General features: G+C 47.0%; 1 protein-coding gene across 2 annotated transcripts in view; it reads right to left on the bottom strand.

Moving 5' to 3' along the window:
- COLEC11 (collectin subfamily member 11) overlaps positions 1-6,677 on the bottom strand; it is a 39,350-nt gene extending 32,673 nt beyond the window's left edge. For both annotated transcript variants that reach the window (XM_084793610.1, XM_084793611.1), the window contains exon 1: positions 171-6,677. The gene's annotated coding sequence lies outside the window, so the exon portion shown is untranslated. The remainder of the gene's footprint in view (positions 1-170) is intronic.
- Between the last annotated feature and the right edge of the window lie 252 nt (positions 6,678-6,929).

Raw genomic sequence — 6,929 nt, 5'->3', positions numbered from 1 at the left:
TTCTGACCTACTGACAAACTCCAGGACACTTAGATCTGAGACTGAGTCCCACCTTGCCAAATTCCACAGCCCAAGAATCTACCCTGCAGCCCCGTTTGGAAACGTGAGCTCCTGTCTGTGCTTGGCACCCATCCAATCCTGGCCTAGTGTCCTGGGGCAGCATCTCCTACCTGGATGCACACTAGGCGAAGGGGCTGTCCTGATGGTCACCGGCTGCCTGAGACACTGCTCCGAGGAGCCTCATGGCTGTTATTTACAGAGAGCATCTGCAGTCCAATTCAGAGGGAACCCCTGCCTGGGCTGTCAGACAGCCCAGCGAATCTGCTGGAGGCTGCAGCCTTATCTGCAAGAGCTTCCTGCCTAAAACCATCAGCTGTCCTGCAGCGCCCTGTGGAGTGTGGGAACTCGCCCCAGCTGCCAGGCTGAGGTTCCTGGAGATCCCAGCCAATCCCACCCCGAACATTCTCTCTCATTTTTGGTTTTCTTTACTGTTTTCCTTTTCTTTTTTTTTCTTTTTCTTTTTCTTTTTCTTCAACTAGGTATGTATGCTGAACATGGTGGTGCATGGCAGCAATCCCTACACTCTGAAGACTGAAGCAGGAGGATTGCTGTGAGTTAATGGCCAGCCTGGACTATGTAGCAAGTTCAAGGCCAGCCAGGAGTACATAGTGAGACTGTGTCTCAAATAAAACAACAACTAAAAACAAGTGGAGAGTAATGGAAACAGGCATAAGACTCCTGACATGAATCTCTGTGCACACGCACACACATGCTCACACAAGTCATTACCACACAGCAACTTGTTGTCCTGGAAAGTCAACAAGAGCTCTGTATAGTGGCAAAACAGACTCCACAAGTTACCCACTGTGTAGTTCCATCTATAAAATACTTTTGAGAGGCCGTTTGGAGGGTCGGCAGGAAAGCACAGCCACTCAAATACCCTCAAAAGACAACAGCCCTCCATCAGGGAAGCTCTCCTACTGACAGGTGAGTATAGGATGGATGCATGGGTCCATGACCAAGGAAGCCAGCTCAGCCAAACCAACTTCATGATCAGCGAAGTGTATGATGCTGCAGCCATTTTGCCCTCACATCCCATTCATAGAACATTCTTTTTTTTTTTCTTTTCTTTTTTCTTTTTTTTTTTTAAGGTTTTCAAGACAGGGTTTCTCTATGGTGCCCTGGCTGTCCTGGACTCACTTTATAGACCAGGCTGGCCTCAAACATGAAGATCCTCCTGCCTCTGCCTCCCAAATGCTGGGATTAAAGTCCTGCGCCACCATGCCCAGTCTCATATTAACACTCTTAAAATGATAAATCTATAAAAATCAAGGACAAATCAGTGGTTGGCCAAGGCACTGTGTCTCAAGAGTGATATGAGTTGTCCTGCTCATGTTGGAATCTGGGTTGTGGTACTATGCCAGTCTTTCCACTGGGGAAACTAGATTCAAAGGAACTAGAATAGTTTTCTACAACTGTGTGCTAATCTATAAACACCTCTAAATAAAGCATGACTTTTTTTTTATTATGTTTTGTTTTTGAGACAGTCTCATGTAACCCAAGCTGTCCTCAAACTCAATAGAAATGATTCTGTTCACAATCCAAAATTCTCAGAAGTACATAGAGCAAGCCAAGAGTACCTCTTAAGGTACTCTTAAGGCCCAAGCAAACTGTCAGACACCCCCTCCGCCTCAAAGTGGTAGAGGGCCCAAAAAGCCCAAAGGCCTTTTTCCCCCAAAGACATTTTATTGGTGCTGGTGGTGGTATGTTCATTCTTCAAGAAAGAGTTTCTCTTGTGGGACTCTGGCTGTCCTGGAACCAGCTTTGTAGACCAAGCTGGCTTCAAATTCAGAGATCTGCTTGCCTCTGCTTCTGAAGGGCTGGCATTAAAGTCACACGCCATCTGCTATAAGGCTTTTTTAAAGCAATATAGTCCATGGCTCAGACTGGCCTCAAATTAGAGGCAATCCTCCTGCTGCAGCCTCTTACTGTTGGGATGTCATGAGCCACCACTTCCAAATCTTCAGCCTCATCCAGGCACTGGGATTGAACTCAGGGATGCCAGGCAAAAACTCTATCAATTGATGTATGTCTCCCGCTTTTTTAAAAGTGCCAACAACTTCAAAATCACTCCCCATTGCAGAAATAGTGGTAACTTAACTTGCCTATGTTAAGTAGATTGTAAGTGAGAGCCTTGTATTATTAAGCTTACTCTGGTGTCACCAGAAAACCCTGTCCACTCCTCCACTGGAAGCAGACCGCTGCTTTCCTCTCCTCTGCCTGACCCCACAGCCTATCCCACTCCCGGCCAGAACAAGACTGGCCCGCTTCCAGTGAGTGTTTACATCTCTGAGATAACCACGCAGTTTGGATACAGGAGTCACATGAAACCCACTCTTCTCTGGATGGGAAACTTCACTGGGGGTCACACCGGACGTGCTGCTCTATCTGTGGAACAGTTTGTCCATAAGGACATTAACCACAGCCACCTCCCCAAAGGCCCTCGTCATTGAGGCTGCCTGAGTTCCCAGAGAGTGCAGAGCACTTGGCCTGCTACACTGCCCTAAGCACACTATCCTCCCTTGTCTAAGCCTAGTCACTGTGGGATAGAGGAGCCGAAAGACCAGGGTGCAGGGATTGAAATATCTCTCTTCTTGCCAAGTGGTTAAAAGGTCTTAACCATTGAAGATCTCTATCCAGCGTTAAGATTCTGGACTGCATCTTTTGTATGACAGTGGCATGGCAAGTGCCCACAACAGGCCATCATCAGATGTCCAGGTCTGCTCAGATGCTCTAACAAGGAACCTGCACTGGTGGTGTCTACAGAAGTCAGAAAAGGGTATCAAACCCCTTGGAACTGGAGATATATACCGCTGTGAGCTGCCATGTGGGTGTTGAGATCAAACTCAGTCTTCTGCCAAGAGTATCAAATAAATGCTCTTAACCACTGAGTCATCTCTCCAGCTCCAGGACCTAGGGTTTCTGAACTGTTTAGGTCAGGGGGACAGAATCTGCTCCTTTGTAATAAGCTCTCAAGGTTGAGACAGCTGGTCCAGACACACTTTGTAAACCACTGCCAGCCTCACAGTGGATGTTAGGGCTTTGCTGAAAGTCCACCCGAATGTCTCGGCAGCCCCATATAGCCTGTGACTGGCCTTACTCTCAACCTTCAAGGCCATCCACACTAGCCTACACCTCAAGCTGCTGTACATCCCTGGGGCAGAAGCAACTGGTTGATGGGACAGAAGAGAGGACTCACCAGGTATAGTGACTGAACCACCACCCAACCAGTGACCACTGGGAATAAAGAAGTCACAGAAACATGAGCTATCACAGGCATGACAAAAATCACAGGTGGCTGCCTCATAGTCAGAAAGTCAGACGAAGAGGAGCACAGAGGGCAACTGAAAGCGGACACTGATAGACTCTACATGGGGGTTCTCAGTCCTCACTGTCCCTGCCAGTCATCTCTGGGAAGGGTTTGAACTCCAGTGAGGTAAACACTAACAGAAGTGTACTGAGTTGTTGCTAGACTTACCTTTTTAAAAAAGCATTTTAAATTCCTTCTTTGACAGTTCTACTGTTTCAGGAACTCAAGACAAACTTCCACCCTTCCTCACAAGGGTCCAAAGACAACCCCAAAATCCAAGTAAGGAGCCAATGAGTCTGTGAGGCATACTGAAGTTACAGCACTGAGTAGCCTGGGTGACAAAGGGATGGCAGTGTCAGAAAGTCACACCAGCATGGATAAGCTTCCCCATCAGGACATAGGTGAGCCCTGTCCATTAACTAATACTGTAGCACACCTCCAGACCATGATGTTATATGTAATTAGGGCAGACTTACATATAGCGGGCCGGGAGGTTGTACATGAGTGACTGAGGTCAGGTGAGGGCCCTGCCCCCTTCTGTGAAGGAACGTCCACAATCAACAGGCCGGATCCCTGCGGTCTCCTGGTAGTCCCCACTGCTCTGATGAGGGTGGCAGCCATGCTCAAGAGGACAGTATACAACAGCCTCACATACTGTAAGCACTCACCACCCAGGATCCTTTTACTCCCGCCAGTTCCCTTCTCCCCAACAAATGACCCCCAGCTTTTAAAAGATTTTTAATTAAATTTTGTTACAGATGCTTTGCCTGCATGTGCACCATGTGTATGCAGTGCCTGAGGCCAGAAGAGGGTGTCACATTCCCTTGACTGGAGCTAGACAGCTGTGATCTGCTATGTTGGGAGGTGAACCCCCATCCTCTGCAATGGCTGCCAGGGCTCTCTTTACTGCCGAGGCATCTTAGTTTGGGTTACTACTGCTATGATGAAATACCATGACCAAAAGCAAGCTGGGAAGGAAATGGTTTACTTGGCTTAAGCTTCCATATCATAGTCCATCACTGAAGTCCAGACAGGAACTCAAACAGGGCAGAAACCTGGAGACAGAAGCCATGGAGAGGTTCTGCTTACTGGCTTGCCTCCCATCACTTACTCAGCTTGCTTTTTTTTTTTTTAACAGAGCTGGAGACTACCAGCCCACAGCTAGCACCACACACAATGGGGCTGGGCCCTGTCTCATCAGTCACTAAGAAATTGCTCTATAGTTGGATCTCATGGAGGCAGTTTATTTCCTCTTCAGATGACTAGCTTGTGACAAGTTGACATAAAACTGGCCAGGACACCATCTTTCCATTTTGACTATGGTTGCTTGCGTAAGCATGAGTGGGGCTGTCTACTGGAACATAGACAACTTACTAGTTAGTGGCTCCAAAATGATAAACAGCGCCCCCCCCCACCCCCACCCAGTAACCTCTCCAAGCCCAACCAACTGCTAATGCCAGAAACTCAAGGAGGGGTGGGGCCTCATGAACCCAACTTTGCTGATCAAAGTTACGGAGGTAACTGCATTTCACATTACTTTCCCCCATCATCATGTATGTTAATTAAATCCCGAGGTCCTCACTGGGCAGTAAAGAACACAAACAACTGAAACAGCTTCACCAGCCCATGGTAATAACTTTTCTAAAGATTTAGAGTGTTGTTTTCATGTGTCCTCCACTTGTATGACTGGTTGCCCAAGGCTAGGGAGTCCTCTGCATACCCTCAAGGTTATGTCAAAATTGGCCAAAAAAAAAAAAAAAAAAAAACCCACAAAAAAACAAGCCCTCCATTAGATGTTTACATATAACCTCTCTGACTCTTGTTTGTGGTATTTCAACCCTTGGTTGTGGGAATGGTATGCTGGAAAAGGTTTTGCAAAATCGAACCGTCTAGTGCTATGGACAGAGGCAGCTGATCTACATGACTTCAAGGCCAGCATCGCCAACATAAAAGTTTTTTTGTTTTTTGTTTTTTTTTTGGTTTGGTTTTTCAAGACAGGGTTTCTGTTAGCCTTGGCTGTAGACCAGGCTGGCCCTGAACTTACAGCGATCCGCTTGCTGCTGCCAAGTGTTGGGATTAAAGGCCCGTGCCACCACACCTGGCCAACATAAAGTTCTTGTCTCACACAAAATATTTTAGTATCACAGAAAGATGAATCAGCAAGCAAAGACAAACTGACCCACATGTAGATAAAGGATCAGCCCCAGTTGTCCACTGACTCCACAGAAGCCTGTGGCACAAACACATTCACAGGCAAGACAAATTTTGTTTTTCAAAACAGGGTTTCTTTATGTAGACCAGGCTGGCCTTGAACTCAAGAGTGCACCACTAACACCAGGTTTTTAGTTTTGATGGATAAAAGCAGTAATGGCACTGAGCCTTTTTGTTAAGATACTAGCTTGTTTTTTTGGGGGGGGGGGGCAGTTCAAAACAGGGTTTCTCTGTGTAGCCTTGGCCTACACCACACCAGGTATGTTGTTTGGTTTGGGACAGGGTCTCAACCATGTAGCTCTAGCTGTCCTAAAACTATGTAGATTAGGCTGTCCTAGAACCCTGAAAGATCTGTCTGCCTCTGCCTCCCAATTAAAAGATACTAGTCTTGGGGTTGGGGATTTAGCTCAGTGGTAGAGCGCTTGCCTAGCAAGCGCAAGGCCCTGGGTTGGGTCCTCAGCTCTGGGGGGGAAAAAAAAGGACAAAATTAAAAGATACTAGTCTTAAAGGGGGCATGGTGGTACACGCCTTTGATTCTAGCACAAGGGAGGCAGAAGCAGGTGGATTAAAGGCATGCACCACCGCCACCACCTGGCATTCTTGGGAGGCTTTTAAGTTATCACATCCTGTCTTACCAGAAAATTCCCACTTACATAAATAACCCAAACATTCTCACAGCTGCAATATCCCTAAGCTGGAAGAGAATGTGCATGCACTCGCCAATTCCTGGATAACCCTTGTCACCTTCTACAATGTATAAGGATCCGTCCCAGTGAGCAGGGCCCTGGTCCCGAAATCATGCTCAGCTCCAAGTCTAGGCTTATAGCCACAAGTCCTCTATGACATTCATCAGACATGCTCTGCTTGGTAATTCCCAAGACTTTTATGTGTGGTCTTTTGTCTGCATGTATGCTCATACATGTATGTGCTCGTGCTCAGAAAGACAAGAAAAGTAGTCAGATCCCCTGGAACTTGAGTCAAATTGTGAGCTACCATGTGATCACTAGGAAACAGACCCAGCAGCCAGAGCTCCAACCATCTCTTCAGCTTTTTTGCTTGAGGCTTTCTATGTGACACAGGGTAGCCCAAATTCACCAGCATGTACTGCAGAACCATGAGATGTAAGCTGAGCTCAAAAAGGCAAACAGCAGGAACAAGCAAGGCAGCAGACTAATGCTTTGTTCACCCAGGAATCACCAACAACAGTGTCTGTTAGCGTTTAGATACCCCAACAGGAGGTGGTGCCAAGGATCAAACAGAGCACACAGCCTCTTGTGCTTTTATCTAGCAATAAGGCAATAGCTTAAAGCTTGGCAATGGAGCAGCCATCTTTCTACAAGACACCCGC

The sequence above is a fragment of the Acomys minous genome (genome assembly GCF_964271855.1).
Source record: "Acomys minous genome assembly, chromosome: 8".
NCBI classification, from domain to species: Eukaryota; Metazoa; Chordata; class Mammalia; order Rodentia; family Muridae; genus Acomys; species Acomys minous.
This window is presented reverse-complemented; position numbering and strand designations above follow the sequence as displayed.